General features: G+C 38.8%; 1 protein-coding gene and 1 pseudogene across 1 annotated transcript in view; one reads left to right on the plus strand and one right to left on the minus strand.

Moving 5' to 3' along the window:
* The window catches only part of PCDH15 (protocadherin related 15), a 495,784-nt gene that overhangs the window by 134,893 nt on the left and 343,204 nt on the right, over window positions 1–17,687 (plus strand). The gene's annotated exons all lie outside the window — the stretch shown is intronic.
* Window positions 13,865–14,645, minus strand: LOC133625933 (testis-specific serine/threonine-protein kinase 6-like; annotated as a pseudogene).

A 17,687-nucleotide genomic window follows, 5' to 3' on the forward strand; every position in this document is an offset into this window, starting at 1 on the left:
GCTGTAAAACAAGAATGCTGACAGAAGTCCTCAATTAATACACTCAGAGATGAGAGCATCTTGATCCTTAATCATCCATCTTGTAATACAGCCACAAATTTGGCTTGTTTTAGGGAGTTGTTGAGTGTCAGGAGGGGAGATGCTGGACTTGTAAAAGACTGCATGTGCTCCCCTGCACAACAGGTACACAATATACACCTGTCACTGACAACTCTATGGGTTTTGTTTAACTTGAACCTAGTTTCTCAGAGTATAAGATTTTCTAGGAGTGACTATAGGACAATGATTTCATACTCGGAAAGCTTGAAGGAATACACTTTAGTGTTTATGTTGGAGTCCAACTTACTGTATAGATGGATGAGAAAAAAAGCCACTCTCATTTTGGTTAAAATATAAGATGATAGATATGGACTTTTGTCCTTAAGCTAAGGAAGACTCTTGAAGGGCTTAATCAATGTGTTCGGGTTTTGATTTTTTGTGGGTTTTTTTGTGTGAGATAAACTATGCAAGACTTCTGTGAGATAAAATATGCAGGAAATAGAGAAAATAACTGTCTTCAGTGGGAATTGGCGAGAAACTACAATCACTAGGTATTGCAAATATGAAAATTTCCCCCCTTGGATGCAAAGCTGGCTGTATGGAAAGCTGGCCAACACAGCAGATTACCAGGTGAGCCTGACTGTCTGCCTGGCTGTGCTAAAGGAACTGCCAGATAACAGTCTCCTACTGCACCACCTTGCAACTGTTTTTCCTGATACCACCAAGAAAGGGGTATGTAGGGATGGCTGATTTCAAGGTAGACTGAAGGCAAGTCTTACTTTTGTCAACATCAGGGTTATTGACCGTTGATCTGTGTATTGAAAGAACAGAAGCTCTTATTTCTGACTTATTTTGGATATTAAAATAAATCAAATCAACCAACAAAACACAAAAGCCAAATCCAAACCACTATATGAGCGATTAGAGCCTGCTGGGTTTATTTTCCATTGATTCAATAAGCTGAGCTGACTCACCTCGTAGCTGTGTAACTGCTAGGTCTGCAAGAGGGGTGAGTGATACTGAGTCTGGAAGGGCTTCATAGTAGCTTCCAGGTTAGACGTAACATACAACTGTATCCTCACTGGTTCTTAAACTGAAACTCAGACTTTTCCAGCCATGTGGGCCAGGCAGGAAGAAACATATCTCTTAATAATGTCAACACTTAGAAGGTATTGAACTAAATAGGATTAAGTCTGTCTGTAGTTAGTGTTGGCATCTGAAATGAATTAAAATTTAAGCTAATTGGAAAGTTTACTTATCCAAATACGTATTTTACTTCATAAAGGTTATGCAGGTATTTTTAACTGGGATATAAGGAATAGTCATTTAAGTGTTCCCTTTACCATGAGTGGGAGATTGCTTTTTAAATAAGATTTTTCCTTTGAAAAGCACAGCTATGCAATTTACTTTTGCCACCAGGACTGTTCAGACACAAACTCCTTCAACTGGTTTTTATTCAATTTAGTGGAGTCTTATGCTACAAAAATTGAGGGGGCCTTACAAATCACTTTAAGAAACTACTTAAAAAAGAAAATAGTTTCAGATATTGATGTATTACTATTGGTCAGAAATTAACTCCGGAAAATGCATATCAATATATGTAGCTCAGTGAGGCAAGGGAGAGATGAGTGGCAGGAACTGTCAGGAAAAGACTGACTGAAACCCCGATTCTGTGCCCCCCAAGCTGTTCAGAGGGAGAGGAAGTAAAGACACTGGGATCAGAGCTCTGAGATCAGGGAAGAGGGGAAGGGTGGGGAGAAGGTGGTCTTAAAGGGCTGGTTGTGCTTTTCACCATTGTACCACTCTGTGTTGTTTTCTGTTTGTTATGTTTTGGGGTTTTATGTTTTTGGATTGTGGTGGATTAAATTAATTTCTGTTTTCTTCCCCAGGTTGATTAGTCTTGTCTGTTTTACCTGGGACTATAAGTGGCTATCAGTGATTATTGAGCCCTCCCTATCCTTAGGGACTTATGGCTGATTTGTGGTCCTTTGTTCCTAGATGGGCCTAAAGTAGACGTTGCTGTATTTGTCATTTGTATGCTTTAATAGTATTGTTGGAAAGAGTCTTGTCTCTTACTTTGACAGTTTACTGTTTTGACTTTTTCTGTTAGGAAGTCAGATTTTCTAGAGTACTGTATCTGTCATCTTTGTGTCATGTCCAGATTTCATAGAACCATAGAATAGCTTTTGTTGGAAAAGACCTTCAAGAATATGAAGTACAACGTTCAGCCCACAATGCCAAGCCCATCATTAAACGAAACCAGCACCTCATCTACGTGTATTCTAAATATCTCCAGGGATGGGGACTCCACCACCTCCCTGGGTAACCTGTGCCACTCTTTAACAACCTTCTCAGTGAAAAAGTTCTTCCTTATTTCCAATCTAAACCTCTCCTAGTGCGACTTGAGCCCATTTCCTCTTGTAATATCACTTGTTTCTTGAGGAGAAGAGACCAGCCCCCACGTCAGTACAATATCCTTTCAGGTAGTTTGAGAGAGTGATCATGTCTCCCCTGAGTCTTCCTTTCTCCAGGCTATACACCTCCATTTCTCTCTAGTTGCTCCTCATAAGACTTGTGTTCTAGACTCTAGTTGTTCACAGAATATTTTTACTACTTTGATTGAAAGAAATTATTTTTGTTTAAGGGAGAGAGTATGCTGGCATAGTGTGACTAGGACAGTGCTTTTTCAGATGTGGTAGACTTCTGCCTTAATTCTGGGGAGATGAGGTAGGATTCATGTGTATTACTGAGTATAAAGGATTATACTGTAACTGCTCTGTGTGTGGTTTGCGTCTGTAGCCATGAACAGTCTGAATCTAGTTGCAAACATGCCACACATTCATGTCAAGTGTGTATACATATGTGCATTTTGTATCTCTGCTCTAAGGAGCATAAAGACATTGAAGGCAACAGCCTTTCTTGTGCAGAGCTTGGTTTAACTTTGTATCTGTCCCTCTGGGTTGAATTAACTGTCAAGCTTCTTCTTCTGCACGTACATACATTCCTATTTTCAATCTAAACAATATCCACTTGCTTCTTGAAAATAGTATTTCAATCAGTCCTTGGGCTTGTAGGGTTTTTTTGTGTGTGTAGTTCCATGTGTTCAGACATTGGTTTCCCCAAAGATAAACTCCTTTTGTGCTAATCCAGTAAATCCATCTCTTGATGACCTGCTGACTTGCTCTGACACTTCCATCTGGATCAGCAAAAGCTGCTTGTTTCATTTTCTTAAAGTTTTCTCTTAGGCATAAACATAGTTGCAGATCAGTAAGCCACTAGATCTAGTAATAAGATAGATCATGCTGATTATTTTTCTTTACTAGGAAGCCTTTAATAAAACCAAATGTAAATATTTTAACTTGGCTATTCATTGAAATAACTTTGGAGGAAATCAGACTTTGAAATTCTTTTTGAAAAGCAGTAAGACTCATCCAGCTTTCAAAAAACTAACAGATGTGCTACAAATGACATCATTTAAAATCTGCCTCTGACCCTTGGTGCTATATTATTCATGTCACGATCCCCTATTTATTCACATTTCCTACTTATTTTTTAGTTTAGTTGGAAATATTGTACTGACTTATTTGTAGTCAAATATTGTATATGTAGCAATAGTTTAGAAACTGAGAATTCCCGGGTCTGTTACGGTGATGTGGGAGGATAATAATTTCTTTTTTTTATGGTAAGAAGTATGCCTGAAGCGGGCTATTTGTCACCACAGGAGCTTTGAGCTACTCAGAGTTGAGGTTGGTTATAGGTAGCCTGCAAACATATATGAGTTCTAATAAGTTTTCCACTGCATGATTAATTTAGTTATGCACTTAAATTACAGCTTAGAAATTCAGTATTCATAGCACAAATATTTTTTCTTTATTGAAGCTCATTTTCAGGAAAACTAGAAAAGTATTTTCTTAAGATGAAGCCATGGTTCTGGGGAAAGGGGTCTGAGCTGTTAGGAAACTCCAAAGTTGCAGTGCTCCCTGCTGTAGACTTCACTGCAGCCACAGGACATGTGAGGAATGGGATATGAGCAATGTCATGTTTTAGGCATACCTGGGAACAAGGGAACACAGCCACTCACTCCTCCCCCTCCCAGCAGACTAGGAAGAGAAAAGTAACTGAGGGCTCTTGGAACTCCCTCAGGACAGGGAGGGCTCACTCACCCATACAGTCATGGGCAAAACTGATAAGACTACTGGACTTGAAACTTAATCCGCCACCAACCAAAACTATAACAAGCAGAAAACATACTCAACTGAGAGCAAAACAGTAGGATGATGATGAAGAGTACAACCACCCCTTTAAGATCCCCTTCCCCTCAAACCTCCCCTCTTCCTGGGCTCAGGCACCTGATCCTGGCGTCTTTACCTCCTCCCCTTCTTGAGTAGCTCAAGGTGGGGCAGGGAATGGTGGGTGCAGTCAGTCCTTTCCCTATGACTCCTGCTGCTTACCTTGCCTCAGGGCAGGAAGACTTCTCACCATTCCCCTGCTCAAGCACAGGGTCCCTCACACACCAAGCAGCCCTGCACAGGCTGCCTCGATGTGCATTCATCCCGATGGCTGCAGTTCCTCTCTGCCTTCTGTGGCATGAGGTCTACAACAATCACACCCTCTGGCACAGGGTCTTCTCGGAGCTGTGGGCAACTCTTAGTCCTGCCATTGCCCTCTATAGGTTGCAAGGGAACAGCTGCCCTCTTGCTGCGGGCTGCCAGGGTATCACCAGTCTGAAGCTGCTCCTGCCTTCCTTCCTCTCTGGCTGAGGGATCTGCGTGGTCACCTCCATCTTGTCCCACCCTTCCACCTCCCCCTACACATAGCAGATTTCTGTTCTTAAACAGTGATGGAGACGTGTCAGATTGGCCCGGCCAGGCCGGAGGTGGATCCAAAACTCAGAGCCAGGGAATGTGTGCAAACTTTTTATGGGGACCACCACTGCAGCCACCTTGCTGTTACCAAGTGAAAAAAGGCTCCACACAAACCCATCACAAGTAGAAACACAGAGATATTTCCTATATAGAAACATAAGTTTCCAGAAGCCGTTAGTTAACCCTTCGAAAGCCTCAAAAGGTTCTTTAAAATCAGGGTGTGAGGAAAATGCCCATTTGTTCCTTTCTCTTTCTCCAGTTTCCCTTTTTCCTGCTGACTAGAAGTTCTGGTGCATATCCCTTTTCCTGCTCAGTCTTCTGTACAGACCCATTTTTGAGCATTGTAAAGACATCTTCCTTATCTTTTTGTTTCTCTGTCCTCTCACTGAATTAATAACTTTACAAACTGCATATTCCTTCTCCTATGCATTGCTGTCCTTCTCCTGTCATGCAACTTCCTAGTCTCTCTTCATTTTTCTTCACCTCAGCCCCGTGGTGTTTTATTTTCTGAATGCTTATATGAGACTGTCATACGTTGACAAACTTTGATAGCAACTACCTCCCTGCCATACTGTACTCCAAGTTAATCTTTTTTTTTAATGAGAATAATTTCTTTAAAACAAGGCACAGGACCATGAGCTCGATCAAAGCTTTGATTTTCATGTAACAAGAACTGACTCATTGCTGTGTCATTTTGAGCACAGGGTCTGTGCATTCTGAATTACAGATTTGAGTTTGAATCACTTCAAATGTCCAGTTTTTCCTGATTTATGTATCAGGAGTGACATTCTTAACTGCATCAATAACGAACATAAGTTTTCGTTTTATTATGTGGCAAAGAGGTGATTGACCAGTAGGTTATTGGAAGGATACCTCCAATTACAATAGCAATACATATAAAGCTTAAAGCAATTAGTACAGAAAAAGATCAGTACTATGGGAACCAATCTCTGCTGAAAAAAAAAAAAAAAAAAGGAATGTTTTATTCCAGCAGAAATTGTGGCTATATTGATTACTTGGTATGTACAGACTCCTTCTTGGGAAGGCTTTAAATAGGGATCTAAAAAAACCCCCCAAACCAATCACCACACCCCCTCCCACAAATACTGCTGCAGTTTCTGAAGTAACAGCAGCTGGTAACTCCGACCTGTAGTGTCAGGAGAATAAATGTCTTTTGCAACATGTAAGATTATCACATTAATATTTAATGAGAACTTTGTAGAGCAAATTGAACAGGCTTAGAAAGATTTTTGTCTTGAAGACTTTTTCTCTTATGCACACATGTGGTCACTGGGTTTCCTCCTAGACCAATACCCTTACTTCCATCTGCTCTAGGGATTCTCTGCTGAAAGAGAAGAACTATTTTTTTCTTAGATAGCAAACGGAAAACTTGTGGGTAGACAGAAGAAAGCAGTGGATGAATGAGTTAGGCTTTTAAAAAAGATAAGAAAAAAATTCTGTCCTTTACTGCGGTATTTATTAGATGATGTATTGAGGAAGGACAAGCCTGAAATTGGTGTGTAGTTTATGTATGTATACTACAATAAGCAGAAATGAAATATTTAGATAAAGTCAAATTATTGTGATGCATCTAGTTAAGCCTCATTGCAAAGTGATGGGCTGAAGAGGTGAAAAAAGAAGCAAGAGAAATTATGAAGAGAGAAATTATGTTCTCCAATTGCATTTAGAGGAAATGGGATTTCTCTGCAATTGAAGGCTGAAGAACTCTAGTCCAAATTATCCTAGAAGGCCGGTTTTCACAGAAGGATGGACTTTGTTGTAAAATGTTGTATGTTTACCTACAATGCTGTTTCAGTTTTCCTTTTTGAGTACAGTAGTGATAAACGTTATTGCTTCTCATTTTAGAAACCTCCAAAAGGAATTTCTATTCAAGGTATTTCAGACTGTTAGGTTTTTAAACATATTCCTGCAGAGCAGTTAATTGTTCTGATCCTGTACCGTAATATTAGTTTCACTCTCTGATTTTTAAACCACTGATTGTTTTGCCAGCAATACTAATACAACATTAAATACTTGATTTCTTTGTCCCCTGAAATAGGTCAAATCCTCCTCTCTGGAATTGTCTATTGAGAAAACCCAATTATGGCCAATTTTCCCCCACTCCCCCTTTGTTTGCTAGAATGAACTGTTTGTATTTACTCAATTATACTGACAAGAGGGATTTTCTGTTAGTAGTATCATCTTGGTTTAAAACATCACTGGTTTGAGCAGCTACATAGTTCTCTTACTGCCAAGTGGTTCCATGACTTTAAAAATATATAATGGGACGGGAGTTATTTATTTAACCTGCTGTGCAAGTCTTTCATGAGACTAATTTAACATCTTGTTTCTAACCAGAGTTGTTTAAACAGAATATTTGTTAGGTCCTAAAGAGGAACACAACAGTTGGAAGCAGCTAGAGACCTCCCTTTTTTCCATTCAAACCTCATGGATCGTCCAAGCTTAAAACAGTACGTCTTTTGTTGCCTGATGTTGTATTGATGTTTTTTTTACAACTACTTGACTAATGCAAACTGATTAAGTTTCTTGAGAGATAGCTGGACTTTTTGGTTTGGTTTTTGGATAACACGAGACAAAAACTAGTTTCTGCCAAGAACCTCTCCAAACCCCAAAAATTTTGAAAGACTTCAGAAAAAAAACCATATGAGGAAAACAGAGCAGACTATTTTTCTTCCACATAGTGTAGCTGCTGTTAATATTGGATGACAGTTCAGCTGATGTGTTGTATTATTGTGAGTTTACAGTGATTATATTCTCTCCCATCTTCTTTCATAGAAACAATAGATTTTCTTATCTTTGCAAACAATTATTGACTCTGATCATAGGGTTTTTTCCTCATAAAAGGGTTGGAGTTCAGCCATGTGAATCATTACAGTGCTAAATGTGTTTCTGCAATAATGGCTAGCGTTAGATGAAGTTGCAGTAAATGACGCCTTTCAAAAATGTCTGTAAATTGTTCCTCTCTTTATTTGGCAGTAATAGTGATGAGCAAAAGGACACCTGACTGTAAACTGGGGAACTCAAAATAAATGTTAACCTGTTTTGTGAATAGACTCACCCAGCATCAGGAGTTGAGTAATGAGTGTGGTTCATGTCCTTGCGATATCAGCACTCACTAGTGAGTGCAGAGAAATTAATCCCCACTAAAATGAAATAAGTCCAACTTATCAGAAGATAGAGGAGTCATTCCCTGTATGTAGCTCATGTTCATTAGGATGACTACATTAGAAATTAAAACAAGATTTATACCAGTATTACCTGTACTTCCATAGTATCTGGTGGTTTATCTCAAGCTTTTTAGATATAGAAAGGTGAAAAACCAGTATCTTCAAGCTTATGTCATGATTTTCTTGAAAGTTTGTCTTCAAAACTGAATGGTGTTTTTAGACATTGATCTAAGCCATTTTATTTAGTAGGACAAGCTTGATACACAAGTCAAACTTCAGCAAGGTTTCCCTTTCTTCAATGCTTTTCTTTTTCTGTCCTTCCAAGTTTTGCTTTACTGCTTTTTATTGCAAAACAAATTGAAAAAAATCTCAGCACTGTTCTTCGTTAGTTTTGTAACAGTTTGAAGTTTTTAATAAAATGTTTCCTGCTAAATATAAACCAGAAGTGGTATTTATCAATGCAGATTGGAAGTTTTCTGACAAGAGACTCTAGAGAAATATTTGTGATGTTTCCCTTCTGAGAAGCATTTTATTTGTTATTTGGAATATTTTTTTCTGCTTGACTACAGTACAGGATTTGCTAAAGTGGAAAAAATGTACTTAAAAAAAATTACTATAAATAACATCTCTCTTGGCAAGTGTTGTTTTTTACATGGGAGTAGGAAGCTTGAAGTTTTTTGTGTGCGTAGGTACATTTTGTGAGCTATGTGTTCCATTGACCCTTTATTAAGTCTTTTTGGTTGTTTGGGGTTCTTTTTTTTTGCAGGGGAGTGATGTAGGGAACAAAAAATGTATTCATACATGACTTGTGTTTGAACATGATATGTATCTGTAACTTTAGAATATATGTAAATTTTCAGAGCCTTAAATTTATTTTTGTAGCAGATATCAAAGATGTTATTTTTGATCTCTGTTGATAGAGACTTTTTTTTACAGTTTCATGTCTACTAAAATGCTGTGTTCTAAAAGATATTTCCAATGAGACACAAAGTATGTTTGTTCTGATAGGAAATCTATTTTATTTGAATTAAATGGAACATCTACAATTCCTGCTAAGTATTATGATATACAGTAAGTGAAGATGCTTTCATTTGATAGATATAGGGTAAGGAGCTTTAGGTTGAAGTTACTTCTATTTTTTTCCATGGAAAACAGCAACAACAAAGCCAAACAAACAAAAAACCTATAAATGCCCACCGAAACACAAAAAATCCTTCTTCTTCTTTACTTGTCTTCATAACAACATAATATCTTCGGCATAAATCACGCTGCTTCTACATGGGCAGTGTGGTTTGGGAATAATAGTGAGTTTTTGTTCAGAAATGATCTGGAATAATTTGTGGGTGAACAGATAATGAAGGAGAAACTTGAATTCACTGAGGAGAACTGAAGAAGTCATAAAGTGTAGCTCTGTGAAATTATGGTATTTCATCTTTCTGGGCTGCATTAATTACAGCTTTACACTATAAAGCTAAAGACAAATGAAAAGATCTGTTCTGTTTATGATCCTGTTTAAATTATGAGCTGCTATCTTAACCTTAACTCTAAAATTCTTGGGGGGCAGGGGGAAGTTGAATCAATTTTATGAAAATTTACTAGTACTTTAGAAAAAAATGAGAAGTATTCTGTCACTGAGCTCTTCATGAGATTGAGGAGTTTACAGCCTCAAAAAATAGCAGTCTGCTTTGTTTTTAATAGGCTGCAACTACTCTTTGCTCTCTCTCTCTGGCAGTATCTCTGAGGTACACCAGTGGTGTCCATTTTTCAAATCTCAAGTGCACAACCTGCAGGAAAGCAATATTATTTTTCATTTAATGAGCTTTAGCACATGAGCAATTAAGATGACATAATTGAATGAAACTAATCAGAAAGACACAGAGCTTGCCTCTGGGATGGAGCTCAAGTCAGTTGCTCCTCTCATATCTACAATTTTATCTGTTTAGCTAATAACACCAATGGGTATAGTGGCATGGGCTAGTGGTTTTACAGCTCCAGGGGCTTAGCAGTTTTATTTTGTTTTGTCTTCAAGCCTTAATCTTTTTATTCTGCTAAGGAGGTAGTGATTAACAGGTGATGAGAATCTCTGCTGTGCTAATAAAATTCTCAATGCTCAATGGGAGTGATGAGAACTACAGTTATTTTAAATGTCTTTGAATTGCTTAGTTTACAAACTGCAGATCAAACCAGACAGTTACAGATGTGGTCTTCAAAAAGCTCCATAGAAGTAGTGAACTTGTTTTCTGATACTTAAAATAGTTATGAACTTACTGACATGGAAAATGGCTTCAGATAAACTGTTTTCTTCATTATTCAGAAATAAACCTGTAACGAACCAGAATCTTAAAATTATTTCATTTTGTACTTAAACAATCATACATAGAAAATAATAATTTAAAAGTCCCATAGCTGTGCTCAGCTGTTTTCTTACACTCTTTGTGGGTAGAACCTTTGTATAATTAAGTATTAGAGGGATGAAAGAAAATGCCTTATCTGCTTGTTCTTCCAGTGTAATCAATGGCTTGAGATTTATTTTCAATTTTGCAACTGGCTAATACAAAATTAATCAACCTCTCTGTTACAGTCAGCCTGAATATGGAATAGAAGCTGCGTACCTTTGTGTCAGATGTGCTACTTAATTAGTGCCTGCATACTAGATAAAATAAAAAAATAGAGTTGAATGGGAATAGGAGGGGAATAGATTTTGGCACTTCTGAACACAGAGAATGCATTAAAAACCTACAAAAATACCGGTACAGTTGCTATCTTTTCTGCAGGATTACTTTCAATACTTTCTCTTAGGTTGAAACTTTACAGGAAGAATTTGACAGCTTCCCTATATTACTGTATTTCTAGCTAAAGGGATAAAAATGAGACCAACTTGGAGGCATCACTCCTGTCCTCCTGCGCATGACCTCTCTGTAGCCAGCCTGTGGGTCCAAATTATTACTGTATTTTTGTGATTTTAAGGAAAAAACATATTTTCTTTTCTACCCATCCTTGCTGATGTAAAACTTCTCTGAATATGCCCTTAGTTTGGATTGACTTGACAATTACACTTGCTAATACTTGTTCTCTCTAGTCAAAGACTGATTTGAGAAGTGTCGATATGTACATTTGTATTTGGAGTAAAAGAAGAATCACTGATAGGCAGAAGCTGGTGTTTCTTTAGCACTTGTAATTTTTCATAGAGCCAAAACACTGGGGAGAGTTGTATCATTACAAGACCAAATAATCAACCTTAATTTATGCCATCAAATATCCTCTTCATTTTTTTTTAATAGTCTTTGCAATAAGAAGCTGAACTTGCATTTTATGTTAGCTTACCTATACTCATTATTAGCACTAGGAGCAGTAGATTCATGAAATGCTAATGATATTTCTTTGTTGTTTGCAATCTTGGGAAGCACAAAGATACTATCACTGTATCTGTTTTGTGAAAAGAATCTTTTTTCCCATTTCTTCAACTCTCCCAGAGATTAGCAATAGACAGAGAGAGTTTTTGATGGCAATCAGTATGTCCTATGAGGTGTTTATTTTTGAAACTGTTTTCTAACTAGGTAAAAATTGAGCAGTAAATGTTTTTAGGGTTTGGAATCACACTGCAAAGGATATGAAATGTCTCTTTCAATGTAGCAGAAATGTATCTACTCTCTTCTTGCAATTTATCTGTTGTTTGATGATAAAGTTTCAGACAGTAGATGTACCATGCTGGGACTTTATTTTCACTAGTGTTATTAAAAAACAACAAAAAATCGTGCTTTCTACAGTGTATAAGTTTTTCTGGAAGAAGTCTTCTACTATTTAGAGCTTGGAGACCCCACACATCAGCATCAGCTGCTTTTTTTGACTTTAGCTGTATGGTTTGGAGGTGCTTGGTATGTTTTGGGAGTTGTCTCCAGATGGGTGCTAGCAACCACAATCTACTGAAGGGTGCTGGATCAAATAACCTTTTATCTTGGTCCATTCTTCTTTGCTCACACAATTGCTTTACAGGGGATATAACTAAAAACCTTATTTTTAAAAAAGTAAAGCTTAAATTGGTTGAAACCCACCTAAAGGCTGCAACTGTTTAGCATTTGCCAGACCACTTTTGAGCTGAAATGGCCCGAGCTTTACAAACCCAAGTATAAGGAAATTCTGGCAGAAGTAACAGATGAAACTGTAGGTATGTTTTTTCATCTGATCTTGCAGTTAGCTTATTAAATTGATGCCTCAAAAAAGAGCCTTATTACACGTTTGTGCTTTTCACCAACAGGTTGTGGGGATTTTTTCCAAAGTAGATTTTGAAGTATTTTGCACATAACTTTTTATTCATTTGTTGTCCTGTGTTTTCCGGAAAAGTTGCATGTAAAACTAGGAGACTTTTTATGAGTTTGCCTGGAAACTTGAAAAATAAACTGTGGAACCAGGAAGCAGAATTATAACTCATATAAGAATGGATGTGATTGGCATTGTAGATGGGAAGAATTTTAATTAAAACATGACGATTGTGTCATTTTTTTTCTCAACAAAATAGATGTTAAAAGTGTACCTCTAACTAGAAGAAAAACAAATAACTCTTTGTACCTATTTCACATTGAAGCCCTTATTGTTTTTATAATTAACTTAGGTTCAGGCTGTTTAGACACAGACTGGATCTATGATGGGCAAAGCAGTCCAGACTTCAATTATTGAATCCATTGGACCATAATTTATGAAATGGATACTTCAAAGGATGACACTTTCTGTGAAGTTAAAGTACTTTGCATTTTTCATGGATGGGGAACATGCAAATGAAAGTGACTCAGGTGATATATCAGAGTTGCACAATATCTTAAATGCCTTAACTTCCTTTTTTGGGAAAAGTTCTCCTATCTGACTTTGGAGTCTGCTTTCCACTCACAGCCTTGTACCTTTTTTCTCAGGCTGTGGGGGCAGGTTTTTCCAGATCCATGGATAATTAATTTTTAAATCTGAGCATGTATCAACATCCTTTGTGTACAGTAAGTTAACCTTATGAAGTCACAGACACTTGATTGTGAGTACTAAGTTTGTTACATGCTATTTCCTGGGTTACACTACTTACACATCTACTTGAAAATATGCTTAAAGAACATTAGTTTTTGCCTTTTTATGGCCTTTATGGTCTTCTTTGGTTGCTAATATTATCTACAATGTCTTCTACTTGAACTATTTAAACCTTACTGGTTTTGAAATAAAAGCACGATGTGTGTCTGTCTTCAGGACAGTGTTCAAAGATAATTATATCGTGATATAGTTAAGACACATTATCAGGGTCAGTATATGCAGTTCTCTGCATAGTGATTTACAGGACAGCTGCTCCCCTGTTGCCAGCTCAAATACAGTTTGGTGGTAAACAATGCAGAGAAGCCAAGACCTCTTCTCTGGCAGCCCCGAGCAGTGCCCTGTGTGTGCCATGGCAGTAGAGGGGAGCACAGGAGTTTGGGTGTTTGTGCCACATACTAGCAAGCAGGCTGTGCTGCTGCGTGTTGCACCTTACCAACCTAAACTGGCTCTCCTCTGACCTACCTGACTGGGAGTGCAGGTCCCCTCCCACAGTCAGGCAACCACTACTTATGCAATGGCCGCCCACTTTACTCTTACTGCTGGCTCCACAAGCTCACTGGTCTTGTCTGTGGAGGCATCTGATGACCTTGTGAGAGAAGATCGGCTTGCCAGTGCCTGAAGTCTAATCAGCTTCACCTACAAACATCCCAGGGATCAAAATGGTCAGTAAACCACATACTTTTCCACTACAGCATTCCTGAATTACTAGGTACTGCTAACACTAAAGTGTTGCTGCCCTTCTGGGGTCTCTGGGGAGGGCTTCCACATTCCGAAGTCCCCTGTCAACCAACTGTTGATGGCCACCTGCCTGGCATTGGACCAGCCAGCTAGGCTGTGCTGGAGCAACTGGGCAATGGGGACTTGGCAGTGCTGCGGCAGCACCAGCAGCCACTCCGTGTACACCAGCCCTTTCTCTGACGCTGGACAGTGCTGGGGTTGCTGGCAGCCTCCAATGACAACTTGTTGGACATGGTTTCATAGACTATCACCCCCAGGCTCCACCTGTCAGGCTTCTTGGCATTATAGGGAATATTCATCAGTGCTTCTGAGGAAGCATAGACTGCTGACCCACAGATAATAGTGCTCAGGTCCCAGTAGCTGTTGATCTTCTTGCTAAAGAGCTTGGCCCAGCAGTCATCTGTGGTGAGCAGCATTGACACTTGAGATACCAATGCACAAAGTTGCAGTCACGGAGGTAGCACATAGCTCTCAAGACCTGCAGAAAGATATTTTGGCCCTTGGGGATACAGAACAGTCTCCCCACCTCTCACGCCACCTGCAGCAGGTCAGTGTCTGCTGCCTCCATCATGATATAGAGCTTCTCATTGCAGACCTCAGTGACCTCAAAGATGTGCATAATGTTCAGGTGCTGAATCTTATACGTAATGTAGATCTCCCAGGGCAGAAGCTTGTACACAAGGTCTGGGAGAAGCTGTGCTTCCCTAAAGTCTGCCCCAGGCTCTAGCCCAGCATCGAGTTTTGGCATGATATATGGCCCTGATAGGCTTAATCGAAGCTGGGATTTTGCTCAAGGTTTCAAAAGCTTCAGTCTCAAGTTTGTGGCAACACCTTTGCCTCCTCCCATGCATTTGTCTGTGGTCTCCAAGGCTCACCTGGTGACTGGAATGGGGTGGAGCAACCAAGATAGGATGTTCCAGACATGTCCATGCACATGCTGGGCAATGACTCCCACCACTTGAGTTTTTCCAACTAGGGCTCTTACAGCCCTTGGGATGAATGCACATTGGAGCAGCCTGTGCAGGTTTGCCCAGCGTGTGAGGAACCACTAACTGGGGCAGAGAGGACTGATGAGGAGTCCATCTGCCTTGCGGAGAGAGATAAGAAGCAGGAGCCATCAGGAAAAGACTGATTGAAACCCTCATTCCCTGCCCTCCTGAGCCATTCAGTGGGAGAGTAAGTAAAGACATCAGGATCAGGACTCAGAGCTCAGGAAGAGGGGAGAAGTGGGGAGAAGATGGTCTTAAAGATCGGTTTGTGCTGTTCATCATTGTATTGCTCTGTGTTGTTTTCTATTTGTTATGTTTTAGGACTTTATTTTTGTTCTCTTTCCTAAGTTGAGTAGTCTTGTCTGTTTTGCCTGGGACTGTAAGTGTTCCAACTCCTACTGTTCTTTGATTTTAAATATAGAAACTTCCAGGCCAGTCATCAGTTTGTGCAGAAGGTTGTTTCTTAAGGGATGGAAAAGGGAATACTTTGATGTGTACTAGATAATCCAAGGGAGTCCTATGACCATAGGATGTGGCAGCTTGCTCTCCCAGAATGGGCTTGCCTTTGACATGGAGTGAGAGAAAATTTATACTGTGCTGTTGTAATTAAGATACAGATGTGAAAGTCTATTTTGACTGACTAATTGTAACAGCTTTTGAGGACTCAACGAGCTACAAGAGCAAGGTGTCTTTTAAGGCAAAGAATTGTCTTACTTTGCTTCATTTCTGTGAAGGACACAGAGGGATGTTGCTTTACTGAGCAGCAAAGTGACTTCCTCACCTTCTGTCCCACTGCTGCTTGATGTCTTGATTAAATTACAGGAAGATGCTGATCAACATTGACTTCATTAGAGGTGTCATGAACAAGATATAGTCACAATATGTAAATGTTCACAAAATTGCTAGTGAATTACTTGAAACATAAACAATACTAGAGCTGGCAGGTTAATTAGCACATCCTGTTTTTGGTGGAGGTAGGCATGGTTTATCTGCTGTAAATCTGACATATCCGGTCCAATGTGGAATTTTCTTCAGTTATTTAAATGTTTATAGCACTTCGTGCTCAGCATGAGAGAGATGACTTCAGAGAAGCAAACCATATTCTTCTTGTTCTGCCACTGAAGAACTCTGACAGCTTGGTTTTTGAACAAGATCTCTTGAGTTTTGTTTTTTGCTTAATAACATGTGAATGTTGCTGATGTGTAGGGTGAGGAGAGGGGGTTTTATAGCCTTAAAAATTTAAAGGAAGGTTTCATGTTAGTATAATTTTTATAATGTAGATGAGACTTGAAAGAAAGTCAGCAAAACCATAGTCACAAGAATATGGTTCAATGGTATTCACATATGATAACACTCTAAAATTTTCCTTTTACTATTAAAAAATGAAAGTATATGTGTATCTAGCACAATTTCATGAAGGTTCTTTTTTCCTAATTGAATCTTAAACTTTCTTTCTGTTTCTTTCATCTCAACTAATATTAATCAGTTCTGTAAAAGAAAAACCTACGTTTTCCATGTCTGTTGTATACAAAAAGAATCTTGGACTGGAATAGGAGAAATTTTTCAGAAGATGTGAATCCTGATAATTAAATGTGATTTCAATGGCCAAGAACCTTAATATTGAGCCTAAAGTCTAAAAGTCACAAGTTGATCCAGCAGGTCAAGGGAGGTTCTTCTCCCCCTCTACTCTGCCCTGGTGAGGCCTCATCTGGAGTTCTGTGTCCAGTTCTGGGCTCCTCAGTTCAAAAGGGGCAGAGAACTGCTGGAGAGAGTCCAGTGCAAGACCACCAATATGATCAGAAGACTGGAATATTTTTCATATGAGGAAAGGCTGCAGGGTCTGGGGCTGTTTTGTCTAGAGAAGAGGAGATTGAGGGGAGATCTGATTAACATTTATAAATATCTAAAGGGTGGATGTCAGGAGGTTGGGACATCCCTTTTTTTCTGTAGTAGCTAGCAACAAGACAAGGGGTAAAGAGATGAAGCTGGAACACAAAAAGTTCCACTTAAATATAAGAAAAACCTATTTCACTGTGAGGGTGACGGAGCAGTGGCACAGGCTGCCCAGGGAGGATGTGGAGTCTCTTTCCTTGGAGGTCTTCAAGGTCCACCTAGATAGGACGTGTTCCTATATGACCTGATCTAGGTTGACCTGCTTCTGCAGGGGGGTTGGATTAGAAGATCTCTAAAGGTCCCTTCCAACCTCTACCATTCTATGATTCTATGATCCTTTAGGACTAGGGAAGGGTTAAATATTATTAGCCTATATCTAGCAATTGAGCTAGCTCCTCTCCTATGTCTCAGTTAAATGCTAGTACATGAAAAGAAGTTTCAAGATGTGAAAAGATACAAGTATTTAATCTACTGTTTCTGAGTTGCTTGTACGAGTAGTTAGATGTCTGCTTTTATTTAGTTAATGTCTGCTTTTTATTTTAGTTAAATGTCTGCTTACGCAGTTACAATTGCTATGACTTTAAAATTGGCTTATAGTACCTCAGTTCAGTTTAATTCCAAATATTAAATATTTTTTCATCCTTCTATTTGAAATTTTTGTCTTAAATCCATCACATGGCTAATAAGCAAAATACAATTTTGAAAATATGGAAAGCAGTATGAAATTTTAATAATCATTGCATCACAATGATTAAAAGCAGTTTTAGTCAACTTCTGGAGTTTAAGCACTCCTGAAGATATTGCAGCTATTCTAAGGTAATCCATTACATTTTAATGATTTTAAAAGTTTCTTTTGGTAATAGCAGTTTTAGGTGTTACTTGGCATAGTGTCATATTTTTATGTATTT

This window comes from Colius striatus, chromosome 8 (genome assembly GCF_028858725.1).
Source record: "Colius striatus isolate bColStr4 chromosome 8, bColStr4.1.hap1, whole genome shotgun sequence".
NCBI lineage: Eukaryota > Metazoa > Chordata > Aves > Coliiformes > Coliidae > Colius > Colius striatus.